General features: G+C 44.5%; 1 long non-coding RNA gene across 2 annotated transcripts; it reads right to left on the bottom strand.

The window, feature by feature from the left end:
• Positions 1-8,764: 8,764 nt before the first annotated feature.
• Positions 8,765-10,733, bottom strand: LOC123052564 (uncharacterized). Of its 2 annotated transcripts, XR_006424776.1 has the most exons (3): positions 10,415-10,729; positions 9,065-10,263; positions 8,765-8,981 (listed from the first exon to the last, which is right to left on the bottom strand). It is a non-coding gene; the product is annotated as an uncharacterized lncRNA (long non-coding RNA). The 2 variants fall into 2 exon arrangements; XR_006424775.1 differs by having other exon boundaries at positions 8,765-10,263; positions 10,415-10,733.
• Positions 10,734-22,644: the final 11,911 nt, after the last annotated feature.

Below are 22,644 nucleotides of genomic sequence, written 5' to 3' on the forward strand. Positions count from 1 at the left end.
GACAACGAATCATCCGATGAACAAATGAAGTTGTTGAAAAATTACTCGTCCCTACTATCCATGGTACCTTGCGAGCAAAGCGTCAAACACCTAGCGGTCGTGGTGGAGACGCGGTCGGTGAATAGCACCTTGACCTCCCCGTACAGGCAGCATGCCTGTAGAAGCAGAGACGGAGCGGCAGGCGGTCTTGCAGCGCGCGGCGAACAGTGTTGGTGCCGATGGGCGTCGCCGGTGGCGAAGAAAGCCCATAAACACCGGCAAGAACTCCTCTGAAAGCAGGCGGGGGCGGGGATTTGTGTGGATGCGTTGAGGCTTGGGCGGCCGAGCTGGACAAGAACGGAGCGACTGGAAAATGGGCGATTGCGTCTATGGCGGGGGTGCGGGGGAGATGTGCAGGCCGTGTAGGAAAAGGGGGAAAGAGGTACTTTTCACCGACGGGCGGGATAGGGGAAGGACAAAGAGAGCACCCGCGTGCGTCTCCGCCCTGCCCGTTTCGACACAAATGCACCCACATTTGGGCCAAAAATGAATCGGCGATGGACAAAAAATAGACACATGTCCATTTGCAGGCGCGCGTTGGATCGCGATTTGTGTCCGTTTTTGCCCCAAATGGATGGAACCGGACCAAATTGGGTCACGCGTTTTGGCCTCGGGCCCCTCCCAATGCTCCACCATGTAGAGGTGCTAAGGCTGCCAAATAGGCATAAAATCTCATGCGGCATGCTAATTAATAAGAAAGAGTGTAATTTGGTAACCCCAATAAAAACGGTTCTAAACGTGTGTATCTGGATGGAAGCATAATTCTGAGTCTACACCTAATTAAATAAAGGAAGCTTAGCACCAAAAATCTAAGCACCTATGTAGTCAGGACTTGAGTGCTAAGCTATTTAATGCACTTAGCATCAATCACCTTTGCATTGCAAGAGGCCTTAGGGCAACTCCAACGGGCCGACCAAATTCGTCTGCATGTGTCCATTTGGGTCAAAACGAAAAAATGCGTCAGCCCAACGTGCCGACCCAAACCAAAAACGCGTTCTCTCGGTGTTCGTCTGGACACATTTCTGGCCCAAATTTGCGCCTCGTATGCGTCCGCCCGGACACAAAATTGATACGCCGCGCGTCCTCCCGTTGTCCGCCACGGCCCCACCTATCGGCCTCCCAACTACCACCTGCAGTCATATTAAACGCGGGCACCTAACTCGGGCCCGCCTGGCAGTGGGTTGAAGCATCGTGTGTCCTCCTTTTTAATGCAAGCGTGCGGGGGCATCATCCACTTCCATCCCCCGTGCACATCTGGCCACACTTGCTCCCTCACCGGTGACCAGAAACCCTAGCCAGCCATCCAGCCACGTGTTGGGTAACGTAGCAATAATTCAAAATTTTCCTACGTGTCACCAAGATCAATCTAGGAGATGCTAGTAACGAGAGAGAGGGAGGGCATCTTCATACCCTTGAAGATCGCTAAGCGGAAGCGTTACAAGAACGCGGTTGATGGAGTCGTACTCGCGGCGATTCAAATCGCGGAAGATCCGATCTAGCGCCGAACAGACGGCGCCTCCGCGTTCAACACACGTACAGCCCGGGGACGTCTCCTCCTTCTTGATCCAGCAAGGGGAGAGGAGAAGTTGAGGGAGAACTCCAGCAGCACGACGGCGTGGTGGCGATGGAGCTCATGGTTCTCCGGTAGAGCTTCGCTAAGCACTACGGAGGAGGAGGAGGAGTTGGAGGAGGAGAGGGCTGCGCCAGGCAAGGGGTGCGGCTGCCCTCTCTCTCCCTCACTATATATAGGGGGAAGGGGGTGGAGGAGGCGCCCTAGGGTTCCCTAGGGGAGGGGCGGCGGCCACAGGGGAAACCCTAGATGGGTTTGGGCGCCCCCACCCCTGGGAAACTTGCCCCCCAAGCCGGGAGGGGTGGCTGCCCTAGGGGAGGCGCCCCCACCTCTCCACGTTACGTGAGAGGGGTTGGGAGGGGCGCACAGCCCCTTAGTGGGCTGGTGTGCCCCCTCCCCTTGGCCCATAAGGCCCCCAACGCTTGCCGGGGCCTCCGAAACACCTTTCGGTCACGCTGGTCGTCACCCGGTATTCCCAGAACAATTCCGGACTCCAATACCCTTCGTCCAATATATCGATCTTCACCTCCGGACCACTCCGGAGTTCCTCGTCACGTTCGGGATCTCATCCGGGACTCCGAACAACCTTCGCTAACCACATACTATTTCTCATAACAACTCTAGCGTCACCGAACCTTAAGTGTGTAGACCCTATGGGTTCGGGAACCATGCAGACATGACCGAGACACCTCTCCGGCCAATAACCAATAGCGGGATCTGGATACCCATATTGGCTCCCACATGTTCCACGATGATCTCATCGGATGAACCACGATGTCGGGGATTCAATCAATCCCGTATACAATTCCCTTTGTCTATCGGTATGTTACTTGCCCGAGATTCGATCGTCGGTATCCCAATACCTTGTTCAATCTCGTTACCGGCAAGTCTCTTTACTCGTTCCGTAACGCATGATCCCGTGGCTAACTCATTAGTCACATTGAGCTCATTATGATGATGCATTACCGAGTGGGCCCAGAGATACCTCTCCGCCATACGGAGTGACAAATCCCAGTCTCGATTCGTGCCAACCCAACAGACACTTTCGGAGATACCTGTAGTGCACCTTTATAGCCACCCAGTTACGTTGTGACGTTTGGTACACCCAAAGCATTCCTATAGTATCCGGGAGTTGCACAATCTCATGGTCTAAGGAAACGATACTTGACATTAGAAAAGCTCTTAGCAAACGAACTACACGATCTTGTGCTATGCTTAGGATTGGGTCTTGTCCATCACATCATTCTCCTAATGATGTGATCCCGTTATCAATGACATCCAATGTCCATGGTCAGGAAACCATAACCATCTATTGATCAACGAGCTAGTCAACTAGAGGCTTACTAGGGACATGTTTTTCTCTATGTATTCACACATGTATTATGGTTTCTAGTTAATACAATTATAGCATGAACAATAGACAATTATCATGAACAAGGAAATACAATAATAACCATTTTATTATTGCCTCTAGGGCATATTTACAACACCATGTGCTTCTTCAGCGGTAAGGGGAAGGGGAAGTTCAGCGCCGGTGTGAGCTCTTCCCGCACGCCTCGTCCTTCGCCACCGTTGGCTAGACACGGCTCGCCACCGCGGGAGCAAGAGCGGCTGTGCATACCAGTCCACCAGGCGCGGTGGCACTGGCAGTACCGTCGGCTGCTGCAATATCCAGATGTCAACATGCCGCACGGCTGGCATTTGGACCTACAACGGATCCCCATTCCGTCGGTGCCGCGCTCGGCGTGAGCGCACGCAGACGAGGATCACCAGTGCCGCGAGCTCCTCACGCCCGAGCAGCAATCCATGCGTGCCTACGCGCCAGACTTCCCCAACTAGGAGAGTTGGTTTGCATTAGAGCACAAGGAGGACCGCCGCCGCGGCGTCCATGTCGACCACGCCGTTCCCCGCCGCCCCCTGAGGTCTTATTGGAGGAGGAGGAGGCGGAGGCGGCGTACCAAGCCGCGCTCGAGGCGGCCCTGCAGCGAGCACTCGAGAAGAGCCGGCTGGAGGACACGCATTGGGATGGCCTAGAGCAGGCCCTCGCCTTGTCGGCGGCGGGGGACTCCGTCCATTCTTCCCTATGCATCCCGCCATTGCCGCTGCCCTCTTTCGTCAAGCCCAAGGCTGAGCCGGAGTCTGAGCCCATGCTGACAAGTAAGAGGTCACCGCCGCCGTCCGCTTGGCCCGAGGAGGCCTACTCCTGGACCGGTGAGCTCCGCAAGTGGGTGAGCACGCCTCCCGTCCACTACGCGTGACACCGGACAAGGAGGTGGCCCACCTGGAGCACTGGAAGGCACACTGGCTCGCCGAGGAGTAGGTCGATGGCGAGCGCTCGATGCTCTGGGCGCGCGAGAAGGAGGAGGTGATACGTCTCCGTCGTATCTATAATTTTTTATTATTTCATGCCAATATTATACAAGTTTTACATACTTTTGGCAACTTTTTATATGATTTATTGGACTAACCTATTGATCCAGTGCCTAGTGCCAGTTCCTTTTTTTTGCATGTTTTTTGTATCGCAGAAAATCCATATCAAACGAAGTCCAAATGCAATAAAATTTAACGGAGAATTATTTTGGAATATATGTGATTCTTGGGAGTTGAAATCACTGCAAACGGCGGCCCACATAGCCCACAAGACACCATGGTGCGCCAGAGGCCCCTGGCGCGTGGTGGTGGGTTGTGCCCTCCTCGAAGGTCGGTTGGAGCTCTACTTCGGGCACAAGGAAGCTTATATCCGGAAAAAAATCGTGTTAAAATCTCAGCGCAATCGGAGTTACGGATCTCTCGGAATATAAGAAACGGTTTTCGGCCAGATCAGGAGAGCGCGAAACAGAAGAGAACAGAGAGGGAGATCCAATCTCGGAGGGGCTCCCGCCCCTCCGCGGCCATGAAGACCATGGACCAGAGGGGGAACTCTCCTCCCATCTAGGGGGGAGGCCAAGGAAGAAGAAGAAGGAGGAGGGGGGGCTCTCCCCCCCCTCTCCCCCGGTGGCGCCGGAGTGCCGCCGGGGCAAGGATCGGGACGGCGATCTACATCAACAATCTTGCTACCGTCAACACCAACTTTCTCCCCCTCTATGCAGCAGTGTAACACCTCTTCTCCCCACTGTAATCTCTACTTAAGCATGGGGCTCAACTCCATATATTATTTCCCAATGATCTATGGTTATCTTATGATGTTTGAGTAGATCCGTTTTGTCTTGTGGGTTAATCGTGATCTTGGTTGGTATGATTGTATATTTTATTTATGGTGCTGTCCTACGGTGCCCTCCGTCTCACGCAAACGTGAGGGGCCCCCGCTGTAGGGTGTTGCAATATGTTCATGGTTTACTTATTGTCAGTGTTGCGGGGGATGACAGCAGCCCAAACGCGGATAAGTGGGTTATGGCGTATGGGAGTAAAGAGGACTTGATACTTAATGCTATGGTTGGGTTTCACGACCTCAATGATCTTTAGTAGTTGCGGATGCTTGCTAGAGTTCCAACCATAAGTGCATATGATCCAAGTAGAGAAAGTATGTTAGCTCATGCCTCTCCCTCATATAAAATTACAAGAATGATCACCGGTACTTGTTATCGATTGCCTAGGGACAAATAACTTTCTTGTTGACAAAAGCTCTCTACTAAAACTAACTTAGTTGTGTCTTTTTTTAAACAGCCCCTAGATTTTATTTACGTGCTCTTTACTATCTTGCAAACCTATCCTATCACACCTACAAAGTACTTCTAGTTTCATACTTGTTCTAGGTAAAGCGAACGTCAAGCGTGCGTAGAGTTGTATCGGTGGTCGGTAGAACTTGAGAGAATATTTGTTCTACCTTTAGCTCCTCGTTGGTTTTGACACTCTTACTTATCGAAAGAGGCTACAATTGATCCCCTATACTTGTGGGTTATCAAGACCTTTTTCTGGCGCCGTTGCCGGGGAGCAATAGCGTGGGGTGAACATTCTCGTGTGTGCTTGTTTGCTTTATCACTAAGTCGTTTTTATTTTCTGTTCTAAGTTGTTCTCTATCTTTAGTTATGGATATGGAACACGAAACACCAAAAAAATTAGTTGTACTTGCTACTCATGGAGATGGGGAACCTCCTAAAACCCTCGATGCCTTGTTATGTGAAAAGTATTATGCACTACTTTGATAATCCTGAGAAAACCCCATTCAACTTGATAATGGGAGTAACGTTGGATCAACATGAATACTTTAGGGATTATCGCTTGACACAAAAAGGGAAACTTTTATGGGATCAAATTCATATGTTGCATTGGTATGCTTGGAATTTATGTCAGAGATATGATTTTACTTGTTGCTCTAGGATGAATGCTCCACATCTTCCCTTTTCATGTGAATTTAATGATAATGAAACCTTAGATTCTTATGCTAACGGTATATATGATTACTATGATGTGGAAAGAATAGAAGAATTTGTTGCTTTTAAGGGTGCTTATGAAATTGAATCTTTGTTTGAAAAGTATGAAGCTTTAGATGATGATGTTTATAGACCTGAAAATTTTGCCATCCTTAAATATTGTTATGATAAATGTAAATATAATTCCGATATTGATGAATTTATTGAGAAAATCTCCGCTGTCCGAGAAGAGACTAATATTTTGCAGGAGTCTATGGAAGAAGAAATTGATGAAACTGTGAGCTCATTGGATGAAAAAGATGATGAGGAGAGCGAAGAACAAAAGGAGGAAGAACGGATTAGCTACCCATGCCCACCTTCTAATGAGAGTAACTCTTCAACTCATACATTATTTACTTTCCCTTTGTTCTTACCGAAGGATGAATGCCATGATAATTGCTATGATCCCGTTGATTCGTTTGAAATATCCCTTTTTGATGATGCTTGCTATACTTGTGGCCAAGATGCCAATACGAATTATGCTTATGGAGATGAACTTGCTATTGTTCCTTATGTTAAACATGAAATTGTTGCTATTGCACCCACACATGATAGTCCTATTATCTTTTTGAGTTCTCCAAACTACACTATATTGGAGAAGTTTGCTCTTGTTAAGGGTTATATTGATGGGTTGCCTTTTACCGTTGCACATGATGATTTTGATGAATATAATATGCATGTGCTTGCTGCTCCTACTTGCAATTATTATGAGAGAGGAACTATATCTCCACCTCTCTATGTTTCCAACACGATAAAATTGCAAGAAACTGCTTATGCTATGTAGTGGCCTTTACTTGATGTGCATGAATTGTTCTTTTATGACATGCCAATGCATAAGAAGAGAGTTAGACTTCGTCATTGCATGATATATGTTTCTTTGTGCTCACTACTAAATGCCAAATCATTGTTAATTAAAATTGGCTTTGATATACCTTGGGATCCGGGTGGATTCATTACTTGAGCACTTTATGCCTAGCTTAATGGCTTTAAAGAAAGCGCTGATAGGGAGACAACCCAGAAGTTTTAGAGAGTCATTTATTTCTGTTGAGTGCTTTTATATAGTTTAAAAATAAAAAAATATAGAGGGGAACTTAAAACTTTTCACAAAAGAGAAGCGACTGGAAGTTATGCATTGGAGAAGTGAGGGTCGACCTTGAACACTTGTGTTCATGCTCATGGAAACAATGTAGAATTTTTCATGAAAATTATCAAAAAAATAATTAACCCATTGTACAATTCCATTGTATTATAAAATAATGTACCAAGGTTTGCCTTTAGGATGATTAGATTGCTTGTTGGTTTGTGCGGTGCAAAACAGAAACTTTGGCTGTAGTGCGCGATTTTACATTTTTTAATGGAATATCAAACGGTTCTGAAACTTTTTGCACTGTCTTTATATGCAAATTTTTTATTTTTCCTAATTGTGTCAGAATTTTTGGAGTACCGGAAGTATGGTTAATGTTCAGATTACTACAGACTGTCCTGTTTAAGACAGATTTTGTTTTTGATGCATTGTTTTGCTTTTTTTGATGAAACTATCGATTCTATCAGTGGATTAAGCCATGAAAAAGTTATATTACAGTAGCTACAATGAAAAAACAAAATATGAATTGGTTTGCAACAATACTTAGAGTAGTTATTTGCTTTATTATACTAACGGATCTTACCGAGTTTTTGTTGAGTTTTGTGTGGATGAAGTGATCAAAGATCGAGGAGGTCTTTATATGAGGAGAAGGAGGAGCGGAAAGAGCTCAAGCTTGGGTATTCCCAAGGCACCCCAAGTAAATATTCAAGGAGACTCAAGCGTCTAAGCTTGGGGATGCCCCAGAAGGCATCCCATCTTTCTTCAACAAGTATCGGTATGTTTTAGGTTTCGTTTCGTTCATGTGATATGTGCAAATCTTGGAGCGTCTTTTACTTTTATTTTTCATTTTTCTTTTATGCACCATGATGGTATGAGATAATCCATGGTTTATTTATAGAATGCTCATTGCACTTCACTTATATTTTTTGAGTGTGGCTTTATAGAATGCTTCATGTGCTTCACTTATATCATTTGAAGTTTGGATTGCCTGTTTCTCTTCATATAGAAAATCGTTGTTTGTAGAATGCTATTTTGCTTCACTTATATTTATTAGAGCATGGTCTTTTGTAGAAATAATTAAACTCTCATGCTTCACTTATATCTATTTGGAGAGTCAACAGGAATTGGACAATTGCATGGTTAGTCATAAAATACTACATAAAACTTATGGCTCACTGAATATGATATGTTTGATTCCTTGCAATAGTTTTGCGATATAGAGATGGAATATGTGGGAGGTACTAGTAAACGGTTGTGGTTAGTAAGAATATTGGTGTTAAGGTTTGTGATTCCCAAAGCATGCACATATAGTCTCTCGCTATGCTATGATGTTGGAGCATGATTTATTATTGATTTGCTCCTTATGAGTGGCGGTCGGGGACGAGCGATGGTCTTTTCCTACCAATCTATCCCCCTAGGGGCATGCGTAGTAGTACTTTGCTTCGAGGGCTAATAAACTTTTGCAACTAGATGATTCCCCGCGCGTTGCTGCGGGATTTATTTGCTAAAATTTATAATGTGGAGAAATAAACCATGTAAAAAATAGTAACTTGCCCGTGCATCGAAACATTCCCATTTTGTGGGGAAAACATATCTTTTGAAAGGATGTGCATACAAAACCATTGCTCTCATCAAATACTAACGGCAGTGTTTAACATAGAATTGAAAACAAAAGAAGCCTTTCAATATAACACTTGCCTGTTATATACATGAAAATAGTGCATCAGAATCAGCAATGCTATAGTCGAATGTAAAAGGAATAAATTTATGTTGGATCCTTGTATGTGCAATTATCTTGTTCCCTAAGCTGAATATCATCAAAATGCAGGTAATTCATCAACTATCCTCTTGAACAAAGGAGACAACCAAATGTTTCCACCTACACAAAAACTTGTAGAGAAAGATCACCTTGTGTAAATGAACTTAAAACCTACCAATTCAGCATACCCAATAGTCACTAACCTTCAACTCTCAAGAACAAAGAAAGTACCAATTTTAGATGCGAAGTAATGGATAACAATATAGCACAGATGAAAAGCCAGACGAAAGAAAAATTATTCCAACAGGAACTATGTATCTTTTTGGTGGAACTTTGAATATACGGTGATGAAGGCCTTCAACCTGAAAAGGAGGATGAACACTAAGTCAGCATTGGACTTACTAAATAAGACGTAGAAGAATCCATCTACAAATGAGACTGCATCCATGGTGCTTGGCTCAACACCGGTACATCTCAGTCACCATGCAACAGTTGGAATCGGGGATATCAAAATAATGGAAGAGTGGCATAAGCAGGTCCACAGGACCTTCACTGTCCCTGCTTGTAAGCTTATCATCAATAGGACGTAGTAGCTTGATGGCTTCCTCCCTGCTGTAGAGTCAGCTCACTAAAAAACGCTACCATTACCATGCTAGAAGCTCAACCAAGAGATCTTTTAATGCACACCTCACATACGCCAAGTGAGAGTCGCCTCGACAAAGATGGGGCTGGCTCCAGCTTCTTGATGTCATTTGTTTAGCCCCAGAAAGAGGGAGCATAAATAAACTGACCTAAAACAAATTGTCAAGTAAAAAGCAAACTCACTGATGCACTAACTGTACCTACTACTACGTAAAAGATAGTTATACTGCAATTCTAATACAAAGGTCTTGTGTCGCACCTGCAGGTAGTGGGTAATGCAAGTGGATAGCAGTTGGACATGACGCCATGTAATTCAGTAGTGTGTTTGTGTCTATGGGCTATGACCCTTAATTAATCTGTACCGAACAGAAGTGTGGGCATGTATTAGCAAGTAAGTAGTATTCTGCATCTCACGTGGTACTCTCTTTTCCTCACCTTCTTTCTCTCCAAGTCTCATCTACTTCCTGCACCGACCACATCCCCTGGTGCGATCCTGTATTCCTGATCCCTTCGCCATGAGGTCGTCATAGATGAAAGAACAAAATAATTCAATGGGGTCTGATTTTGTGAAGGATGAAAAGTAAGCATTCGCATCCACTAAGACAATCCGCCAATGTAATCACTCCACCTAAACCGAAAAGGAATACACAAATGCAAACCTATATCTGCATGTTCGAGACCAAAACACAATCAGATTTGCTTCTTTCATTGGATCTGGAAACCAGCAGCACTCGCACACGCACACAAAGCAGTGGATAACCTGGACACACAATAAAGATGTGTGTGTTAGCGAGAGGAGCGGGCGAATCAAGTCACTTTGGCTTGGATGTACTCTAACAGGGGGCGGAAACCATAGATCAGCGCCGGATAATGTCAAATCTTGGAGGAAGGCGCAGAGGGAGGCAACTTACGTGCAGAGGATCATGTAGTCCTCGGAGCTGCGGCTCCGGCTTGCCCTCGAGTATGTCGAGCCCTTTTACATGAAGTTTCATCCATTCCCTCCAGATCAATTGTCATGCGTTCCTGCCATTGCCCTGCCATCGCCGCCGTAGCCGCCGGCCCTACCCGACTACGGTCACAAATCCTAGAGGGGGCTGGATTCCATTGGGTCTCATGCTCCGTGGGGATTGTGTCATTTGGGGAGAGATAGATGAGGGGACGGGAGACCGAGCGGCCAGTTTATGAGGAGGGATTCCGTCGCCCGCTTCCACTTCTATGGCTCGAGAAGGAGGGTCCCTTAGCCATTAAATGAATGCTTAAGTGGCAGGGCTGATATAGTGGTCGGTCCCGCTTGTAAGACACTAAGAAAATGCTGATGTGGCAGGTGCGCTGAGGTGGATAGGCTGCATGGTGAGAGAAATAGATAGTGGGGATGAACTATTTAGGTATTATAGATAAGTATATGAGTTCTTTATGACTGATGTGAGTCCATGGATTATACGCACTCTTACCTTTTCGCAATTTGCTAGCATCTACGGTACCGTGCATTGCCCTTTCTCACATTGAGACGTGGTGCAAACTTGGCAGGTGCATCCAAACCCCGTGATATGATACGCTCTATCACACATAAGCCTTATTATATCTTCCTCAAAACAGCCCCCATACCTACCTATTATGGCTTTTCCATGGCCATTCCGAGATATATTGCCATGCAACTTCCATCGCTTCCGTTTGATGACTTGAGCATTCATTGTCATATTGCTTTGCATGATCATATAGCTGACATAGTAGTTGTGGCACAGCCACCGTTCATCATTTTTCATACATGTTACGCTAGCTTATTGCACATCCTGGTACTTTGCCAGAGGCATTCATATGGAGTCATATTTTGTCATAGGTATAGAGTTGTAATTTTTATTTATTTTGAGTTATAAGTAAATAGAAGTGTGATGATCATTATTCATTTTTAGAGCAGTGCGCCAGTGAGGAAAGGATGATGGAGACTATGATTCCCCCACAAGTCGGGATGAGACTCCGGACAATGAGAAAAAAAAGAAAAAGAAAACAAAAAAGAAAAAGAGAAAAAAAAAGAAAAAAGAAGAAAAAAAGAAAGAAAAAAGAAAATAAATAAACAAAGAGAGAAGGGGCATTGTTAGTATCCTTTACCACACTTGTGCTTCAAAGTAGCACCATGTTTTTCATATTTAGGATTAGATGCACACCCACTTAGTTTTCATATCGAGCTTTCATACACTTATAGCTCTTAGTGCATTCGTTGCATGGCAATCCCTACTCCTCACGTTGATATCAATTGATGGGCATCTCCATAGCCCGTTGGTTAGCCACATCGATGTGAGACTTTCTTACTTTTTGTCTTCTTTATATTTACCCCTATCATTGTAATCTATTCCACCCGTAGTGCTCTATCCATGGCTTGCGCTCATGTATTGCGTGAGACTTGAAAAAGCTGAAGCGCGTTAAAAAGTATGAACCAATTGCTCGGCTTGTCATCGGGGTTGTGCATGATAAATACTTTGTGTTAAGAAGACAGAGCATGACAAGACTATATGATTTTGTAGGGATAACTTTCTTTAGCGTTGATATTTTGAAAGACATGATTATTTGTTGGGATGCCTGAGTATTGATGTACTTATGTCAAATTATAGACTATTGCTTTGAATCACTTATGTCTTAATATTCATGCCATGATTAGATATATGATCAAGTTTATGCTAGGTAGCATTCCACATCAAAAATTATCTTTTTTATCATTTACCTACTCGAGGATGAGCAGGAATTAAGCTTGGGGATGCTGATACGTCTCCGTCGTATCTATAATTTTTGATTGTTTCATGTCAATATTATACAAGTTTTACATACTTTTGGCAACTTTTTATATGATTTATTGGACTAACCTATTGATCCAGTGCCTAGTGCCAGTTCCTGCTTTTTGCATGTTTTTTGTATCGCAGAAAATCCATATCAAACAAAGTCCAAATGCAATAAAATTTCACAGAGAATTATTTTGGAATATATGTGATTTTTGGGAGTTGGAATCATTGCAAACGGAGGCCCACACAGCCCACAAGACACCAGGGCGCGCCAGAGGCCCCTGGCGCGTGGTGGTGGGTTGTGCCCTCCTCGAAGGTCGGTTGGAGCTCTACTTCGGGCGCAAGGAAGCTTATATCCTGAAAAAAATTGTGTTAAAATCTCAGCGCAATCGGAGTTACGGATCTCCCGGAATATAAGAAACGGTTTTCGGCCAGATCAGGAGAGCGCGAAACAGAAGAGAACAGAGAGGGAGATCCAATCTCGGAGGGGCTCCCGCCCCTCCGCGGGCATGGAGACCATGGACCAGAGGGGGAACTCTCCTCCCATCTAGGGGGAGGCCATGGAAGAAGAAGAAGGAGGGGGCTCTCCCCCCCTCTCTCCTGGTGGCGCCGGAGTGCCGCCGGGGCAAGGATCGGGACGACGATCTACATCAACAATCTTGCTATCGTCACACCAACTTTCTCCCCCTCTATGCAGCGGTGTAACACCTCTTCTCCCCGCTGTAATCTCTACTTAAACATGGTGCTCAACTCCATATATTATTTCCCAATGATCTATGGTTATCCTATGATGTTTGAGTAGATCCGTTTTGTCCTGTGGGTTAATCGTGATCTTGGTTGGTATGATTGTATATTTTATTTATGATGTTGTCCTACGGTGCCCTCCGTCTCGCGCAAACGAGGGGCCCCCGCTGTAGGGTGTTGCAATATGTTCATGGTTTACTTATTGTTAGTGTTGCGGGGGATGACAGCAGCCCAAACGCAGACAAGTGGGTTATGGCGTATGGGAGTAAAGAGGACTTGATACTTAATGCTGTGGTTGGGTTTCGCGACCTTAATGATCTTTAGTAGTTGCGGATGCTTGCTAGAGTTCCAATCATAAGTGCATATGATCCAAGTAGAGAAAGTATGTTAGCTCATGCCTCTCCCTCATATAAAATTACAAGAATGATTACCGGTACTTGTTATCGATTGCCTAGGGACAAATAACTTTCTTGTTGACAAAATCTCTCTACTAAAACTAACTTAGTTGTGTATTTATCTAAACAGCCCCTAGATTTTATTTACGTGCTCTTTATTATCTTGCAAACCTATCCTATCACACCTACAAAGTACTTCTAGTTTCATACTTGTTCTAGGTAAAGCGAACGTCAAGCGTGCGTAGAGTTGTATCGGTGGTCGATAGAACTTGAGGGAATATTTGTTCTACCTTTAGCTCCTCGTTGGGTTTGACACTCTTACTTATCGAAAGAGGCTACAATTGATCCCCTATACTTGTGGGTTATCAGGAGGCGTGCCACCAGGAGAAGGAGGAAGAGGAGCACGCTCGCCGCGCCGCAATGCCGCCGCCGCGGCAGACGCTGGAGGGGGCTGCCCTGGCGACGAGGCAGAGTGCGTTCAGGCGGGCTGGGGCCGCCACCCGTCTTCATCGACCTCACCGGCGACGGTGACTCTGGCAAGGGCAAGGACAAGGCCGACGCCTAGGGTAGCGTGTGGACATGAAGTTTTTTAATGTTTAAGTGGACTTTGCCTAGCGGTTGACCTGCCATTTATGTTTAATTATGTTAAATTAAGTTTATTATGGAAAATATGGGCCAGGCACTGGTTGGGCGCACCGGCGGACCCAAATCAAAAAGCGGACAACCAGTCCACTTGACCGACCCAAAGGGATAAAAACGGATAAAACGGACTTCTGTTTGGGTCGCCGCGTTGGAATTGCCCTTAGTATTTTTTTAAGCTGGTCCTAGACGCTTCTCATTGCCTAAGAAACAGGTAAATACATCAAGAGTTTTAGAACTTCACACTGATCAGTTTGGTGCGTAAACTTGTAAAATACGTGATTGTAGTCATCAAACTTGCGCGACGTGCATATACAGTCACTTTTCGCGTACACAAACATATCTGTTGTTACCTTAATCCATTTCCCTTGAGGATCACATTTATCTACCGATAAGTTTGATGACTTCCCCGTCTCAATCCGTTCCAGACCAAGCCCCTTCTCTAATCGGGGAAGGTCATTCTAAAACATCAGATCTCCCATTGATGCTGATAAAAAATAAGGCCCATAGCAGAAGTCCCATTTTTTATCTATTTCTTTATTACCCCGGAGGGGCCCACCCTCATGGGACCGAGAGAAAGAAAGGACGGGGGGGACCATGCATGTCACTTCTCGACCGTGTCTCCGAGGGACAGTTGAACAAGGAAATTGAAGCCATAATCAAGGAGTTACTCTAGAATGGTACTCTACAACCTAGTTCATGCTTCACCGGCTCTTCTTTACAAGAAGAAAGAAGGTTCGTGGCGCCTATGGATTGTAGGCAACTCAATGCGCAAACCGTAAAAAAGAAATACCTGATACCGGTTATAGATGATCTTCTAGATGATCTACACGGTTATACTGTGTACTAAACAAATGTTTTATCTATTCCCACATCGATTCACCAATCCTAGAACTCGTTATGGATAGAAGGTCCGTAGAAGTGAAAGTAGGACGATGGGAGAAAAGAGTAAGGAGTACCGGAAAAAGAAGATTTTGGACTTTTTGCCCACGAAGAAATAGTAGCATTTGAAACTAGAACGATTTACTTTGGATAGTAAATCCCCAAGGAAGGGTTATAATCCAAATAAAGGAGGAGCTAACGGACGGTTCAAATTTCAATGATTAGGGCAGGGAATGAAGCACTTGTCTTTCACAAGCAATTCTTTATTTTTTTATGTTTAGGACACGCGAAGCGAGAGCGAAACTCGCTATGAGGAGAAGACTCGGCAAGAGAGGTTTGAACAAGAGGAATTATCGTCTAGTTGAGTTTGATCATTCTCTCTTTCTATCTCTCTTTATTTCAAGAGCTGTACAAGGGCATATCCACAAAGGAGAGAGAAATTGGACTTTCTTCTTTACTCCCCTCATTATTCAAGACGTGAATTGTATTCCCTTGGATCTTTTCCGGGATCTTTACTCGTCGTTAATCAAGGAAGCTAGAAGGAAGATGGGTGGTAGGGTGAATGGGCATTCTATCCTCTCCTACTCGTTGGTTAGGAGAGTAGTGACCAAAAAGAAATCATTATACAGGATAACTACTATAGAGATAAAATGTAGGAAGGAGAAAGTTGGTTTCAATGAGTCATGTGAATTATAGAAGAAATAGGTAAACAAGGCGGGTTAATATATATATACGTTGAAAAGCAAGGGGATAATTGAACAAAATGAAGAGCAATCCAGAATTCTATTTTGTATACTATAAGAAAAAGGCACTGAAAACTTGGAAACGGGAGATGTTGTAACTGATATGGGTAGAAGACTTAATTATGGGGTGGTTACTCTGATTCCTAAAACAAAAGATGCTGCAACTATCAAGCAATATCAGCCAATATGTTTATATTATGTTTGTTATAAAATTGTGACTAAAGTACTGACAAATAGGCTTGAGAGAAAGTAGTCCAAAGAAAAGCGGTACTTCGGTCGGAAAGAAAGCTGGAGGAGGGTTAGTGCTAAAATCTTCTTGTTCGGATGGTTGAGAGAAGGAGGTGTGTCCTGTGGCGGATACACCGATTGATCGAGATGCCTCAAGGCCACCGGACGGAGTTCCTTAAATTTTAGCTCGCTAAATGATACAGTCCTCGCTGATGGATCGGCAAGTACTCCATGGTCAGTGGCTATCAGCTAACGTTATGGACCGTTAGTGGTGGTTCATTGCCTATAGTGTTGTAATCCGGAATCCAAGTTTTGCTGAGTAGGATTCAACAATTGCTGAGTAGGATTCGACAATGGGCAAAATATTATTCAGAAATAACATAGTCCAAGCGAACCCACTTAAAATATTTACCTACTAATAAAGCACGCGTTGCTTCCATCGGGTTCACCGTCAATTTCCTATATTATAATTTTTTAGATTTTTTAATATCTGATGTGGTACTAATAAACTGCCCGTACGTTCCTTATTTTTTCATGGGCCGGGTGCACTTCAGGTTGGCTCGATTGCCGGCCCATCTGTTCGCACACGAACACGTCACCATGTACCCCCAATGCCGAGGGTGATGCACCGCAGCTCACGTCGAAGGAGACCCATCCGGAAGCGCGGTATGCAAGCAATCCGGCGGGTGCTTGAGGATCCGAAACCCCACGCGCCCGGGAGGGACCTCGTCTGGACGCGCGGCGGCTATGGGCTACCCTAGGTCGATTTTCTCGCCCATGGAGCCTCGAGGATTGCTGCCCTTCAACACGAAGAACGAACGAAGAGCGAGAGAGAAAGAACAAGGGGGAGATGGAAAAACTAGGGTAAAAAGTAGTATATTGATTTGTCGATTGTGTGTTATTCAATCGGCCGTCACCTCTCATCTATTTATGAGGCGGCTGGACTTCCCATACAAGAAAAGGACTAAAAAATCCGTCCAAAACATCAAAACCCCTAACCTAACTTGGACAGGAATCTTTGGCAATTTTCCCGATCAACTAGGAGCCACTGAGTGGTTCGTTTCGGTCCCACCGAGTGAACGTTGCCAACTCTCTGTATCCTTCTGTAATTTTCTGGATCAACTCAGTCTCACCGATTGGTTTGCTTTGGTCTCACCGAGTGAACGTTGCCAACTCTCTGTATCCTTCTGTAATTTTTTGGATCAACTCGGTCTCACCGAGTCAAATCAACTCGGTCGGTCCGAAATGACTCTGCAGCTTTTGTTTCTGACCTTGTTTTGACTCTACAGGTTGCATACGATCGCGGATTAAGATGACTTATATATCAAAATCAACCGTTTCGACGATACACACAACTTTCATGTTGAAACATTTTCCATCAGAGGCCAACTTAATTGAGTTTCGTGTTATTCTTTAGTCTGGTGTCAACATGAGCATCTCTAAACTTGTCATAACTATTGCTTCCGAGCTCCGTTTTAAACCATCTTCATATCCATCTTGATCTTCTTGAAGAGAGCTATCTAGTGGTGACTTAATCATAAGTTTGAATTAGTCTTGATATAGCCTAAGCTATTTTTATGATTGTGCCACTTTTGAGCGTCAACACATGCCCCTTATTTTTCGGCAAAGCTGGCGTGCCGAAAAATAATTCGTACCGTGTTTTTTCTAAGGATGATGTCAACACTCCATTGGCCATTTATATGTGCTTAGGGCAATAAATCTATATCGGCCATGTTCATGATTAGGGCGATAATTCTATATCGGTCATTGCTTTTAACTTCTTTTTTACATCATACCTTGGAACCGATTACCACCAATCAACTTTAAAGAGATGGGAATGAACCCATTCCTTGTGGCACTAAGGAACTCAAATTCCGAGAGGTCACGCCCTGTTAAGAAAGTAACATCAGGATGATTCCAATCCACCGATACATCGGCCAAAGCAACACAAGCCGAATTATCCGCGTGAACGACTTCTATCTCATCGTCGACCCATTGTATTAAGAATTGATGCATGGTAGATGCCACGCATTGGTTAGCATGAACCCAATCACGGCCTAATATAACATTATAGTTACCTTGCACCTTGGCGATGAAGAATGTGGTGGCCAAATTTTTGCTTCCCACGGTGAGTTCCATGCACATCACACCTTTGGCCTCTATCTTTTCTTTACCCTCAAATCCATTAAGTATCATATTGGTCTTCATCAATGCGTCATCATGTAATCCTAACTTCTTGAAGACCGAATAGGGCATAAGATTTACCACAGCACCACCATCAACGAGCATCCTAGCAACCGGCGATCCGTTAATATGACCTTTGAGATACAATGGCTTCAAGTATTTCACCGGTTCTTTTGGCGTCTCAAAGATAGCGTTCTTAGGACCAAAATCCAGCTGGGCCACCTCCCCTTCTTCACCTATAGCACGAAACTCGGCAGGTAAGTAATACACCATATTAATATCCATACCTTCCCGAACCGGCGTAGATTCGTAATCCACCATCTCATCTTCATCTCCCAATGTGTATATTGGACTTGAAGTTTCCTCAATTGAAGGGGATGTTTCAGTTAACGTGGACGATGTAATAGGGGTCGCATCATCCTCTTTTGATGGTGCAGGTGTTGCTGTAGCTAATGTAGAGGCATCTGCGTTTTCTTTTTGTTTAGGCCTCCACACTTGTTTTGTGAGTGCCATGGGCTGAATTTCATTGAACAATTCGTCCCTTTGCTTCTCTTCTTTGCGCTCTACCTTCTCGTGGTTCCTCATGTGTTGTAATCTCCTTTTCATGGTCTTAGTTAAACCGGGAGTACACCACTTAGGTTGAATATATTTGGGATCCTCAGGTTTGGCCTTGCTTTGAGAAATTTTTTGTTGTCCGATTAGCACCATAGCTCAAACGGCCTTGTGTGAGATAATAAAGCCTCTCACGAGCAGGCCTTCTAGGTGCTGCCCACGCCATATGAAAATCATAAGGAGCCATTGGGAGCTGCCCCCATCCTTTATTAAAGTCTCTCATGTAATATGGCGCATATGGGGTTTGTGACATCCATGGTGTCGGTGTCCATGACCCATATGGCCTTGCATAGCGTCAAAACTCTTGCTTCGGAGGCGGTCTTGAACGCTTTGAATGTGATGGCCGATTAGAGCTAGAATCGGCCGCTTGACTTGCATATTTGGATAGCAACATATCAAAAGTTGGCTTGATTCGCTTGCGCTTAGCTTCACTCTTTTCCCACTTGCCAACTTCTGAATTCTTGGGCTTGATAAATTTAACATGAGTATCTTCTTGTACTTGTGGTTGCCCCCCCCCCCGAGTGCAGGATTTTTTATGGTGATCTTCAATACTTCCTTGCCATCGGGTTGCTTATCAAGCACAACCTCTCTTCCCAAGAATTTGTCGCCCTCCTTGCCTTTCCTGGTTTCACCAATAACAACATTATCTTTATTGGCAGATTCGGCTATACTAGGCCGAATTAACATTTTCTTTCCCTCCAAGTCAATGGTGTTTATCGGGAAGGGTTGTTTATCAACTTGCATCTCAGCAAAATTCAATCGTCTGTCATTAATGGCCGATTGTATCTGTCGTCGAAAAACATTGCAATCGTTAGTAGCATGAGAAAATGAATTATGGTACTTGCAATAAGTGCACCATTTTAGCTCCTCAAATGGCGGTATGGTGTGTGATATTCTAATCATCTTGTCTTTCAAGAGAGCATCAAATATTCTATCACACTTAGATATATCAAAAGTGAACTTCATCTCATCATCACGATTCTTGTGAATCGGCTTAAGAGCATTGCATGTATAGGGTTTGGCCTTTGAGGACCAAACAAACTTAGTAGTATAGACATCAACCTCATCGTCCGAATTATCATCATTGTATTCAACCATATGCATTCTAGGATGATCGGTTGTAGACCTATGAACCTCTTTACTTCGACTCTCTTGAGCCAAAGCTTTTTGTAAGACTTGGTTAATATTCACAAACTCATAACTTTCTAGCCTCTCTTTGATGTGAGTTTTTAAACCATTAAGAACAAGATCCGCCAAGTCTCTCTCAGCTATCACTAAGCTATAACATTGGTTCTTTATATCTCTAAATCTCTTGACATAATCGGTGACCGATTCATCATGTTTTTGCCTAACCGATGTAAGATGTGACAACTCAAGCTCATTATCGCCGCTATAAAAGTGATCATGAAACTTTTGCTCTAATTGCGACCATAAGAGAATTGAACCATGTGGTAAAGCAGCAAACCATGAAAATGCGGTACCAGTTAACGATAATGGAAATAAACGCACTTTCAGTTCCTCTATGGAACCTGCTTCACCCAACTGCGCTAGATACTGACTAACATGCTCCCATGTTGTTTTCGTGCCCTCTCCACTAAATTTGACAAAATCATGAACCTTATAACCTTGAGGGTACAAAACTGCATCAAAGTGTTCAGGATAAGGTTTTTGGTACACACGACTCTTTACTTTCGGCGTGTTTTCGGAAATTTCTAGAAACATCTTATGCAAATCTAGAAGGAAATATGCCCTAGAGGCAATAATAAATTTGTTATTTATATTTCCTTATATCATGATAAATGTTTATTATTCATGCTAGAATTGTATTAACCGGAAACTTAGTACATGTGTGAATACATAGACAAACAGAGTGTCACTAGTATGCCTCTACTTGACTAGCTCGTTAATCAAAGATGGTTAAGTTTCCTAGCCATAGACATGAGTTTTCATTTGATAAACGGGATCACATCATTAGAGAATGATGTGATTGACTTGATCCATCCGTTAGCTTAGCACTATGATCGTTTAGTTTATTGCTATTGCTTTCTTCATAACTTATACATGTTCCTATGACTATGAGATTACGCAACTCCCGAATACCGGAGGAACACTTAGTGTGCTATCAAACGTCACAACGTAACTGGGTGATTATAAAGATGCTCTACAGGTGTCTCCGATTGCGTTTTTTGAGTTGGCATAGATCGAGATTAGGATTTGTCACTCCGATTGTCGGAGAGGTATCTCTGGGGCCTCTCGGTAATGCACATCACTATAAGCCTTGCAAGCAATGTAAGTAATGAGTTAGTTATGGGATGATGCATTACGGAACGAGTAAAGAGACTTGTCGGTAACGAGATTGAACTAGGTATGATGATATCGACGATCGAATCTCGGGCAAGTAACATACCGATGACAAAGGGAACAACGTATGTTGTTATGTGGTTTGACCGATAAAGATCTTCGTAGAATATGTGGGAACCAATATGAGCATCCAGGTTCCGCTATTGGTTATTGATCGGAGATGAGTCTCGGTCATGTCTACATAGTTCTCGAACCCGTAGGGTCCGCATGCTTAACGTTCGATGACAATCGGTATTATGAGTTTATGTGTTTTGATGTACTGGGGGTTGTTCGGAGTCCCGGATGTGATCACGTACATGACGAGGAGTCTCGAAATGGTCGAGACATAAAGAATGATATATTGGACGATGTTATTCGGACACCAGATGAGTTCCGGGGGTCACCGGATAAATATCAGAGTGCTGGAAGGGTTATCGGAACCACCGAAGAAGTAATGGGCCTTATTGGGCCTAGGGGAGAGAGGGGGGGGCAGCCAAGGGCTGGCCGCGTGCCCCCCATGGGCCTAGTCCGAATTGGACTAGGGGAGGGGCGGCGCCCCCTCCTTCCTTCTCTTTCCCCTCTCCTTCCTTCTTCTCCTAGTAGGACTAGGAAAGGGGGGAATCCAACTCCCACTAGGAGTAGGATTGCCCCCCCCTTGGGCGCGCCCTATAGGGCCGGCCGGCCTCCCCCTTGCTCCTTTATATATGGGGGCAGGGGGCACCCTAGAACACACAAGTTGATTGTTTAGCCGTGTGCGGTGCCCCCCTCCACATATTTCCACCTCGGTCACATTGTCGTAGTGCTTAGGCGAAGCCCTGCGTCGGTAACTTCATCATCACCGTCAACACGCGGTCGTGCTGATGAAACTCTCCCTCGACCTCAGCTAGATCTATAAGTTCGAGGGACATCACCGAGCTGAACGTGTGCAGATCGCGTAGGTGCCGTGCGTTCGGTACTTGATCGGTTGGATCGCGAAGACGTTCGACTACATCAACCGTGTTACTTAACGCTTCCTCTTTCGGTCTACGAGGGTACGTGGACACACTCTCCCCGCTCGTTTCTATGCTCTCCTAGATAGATCTTGCGTGATCGTAGGATTTTTTTTAAATACTACGTTCCCCAATAGTGACATCCAAGCCAGGCCTATGCGTAGATGTTATATGCACGAGTAGAACACAAAGAGTTGTTGACGATAACAGTCATACTGCTTACCAGCATGTCATACTTTGATTTAGCCCAGACCGACATTACGTGACCGCGTTCATGAGACTGGTTCTACCGCCATGCTTCGCACACAGGTGGCTAGTGGGTGTCTGTTCCTCCAACTTTAGTTGAATCGAGTGTGACTACGCCCGGCCCTTATTGAAGGTTAAAACAGCAAACTTGATGAAAAATCATTGTGGTTTTGATGCGTAGGTAAGAACGGTTCTTACTAAGCCCGTAGCAGCCACGTAAAACTTGCAACAACAAAGTAGAGGATGTCTAACTTGTTTTTGCAGGGCATGTTGTGATGTGATATGGTCAAGACGTGATTATATAAATTGTTGTATGAGATGATCATGTTTTGTAACATAGTTATCGGCAACTGGCTGGAGCCATATGG

This window comes from Triticum aestivum, chromosome 2D, assembly GCF_018294505.1.
Source record: "Triticum aestivum cultivar Chinese Spring chromosome 2D, IWGSC CS RefSeq v2.1, whole genome shotgun sequence".
Taxonomy (NCBI): domain Eukaryota; kingdom Viridiplantae; phylum Streptophyta; class Magnoliopsida; order Poales; family Poaceae; genus Triticum; species Triticum aestivum.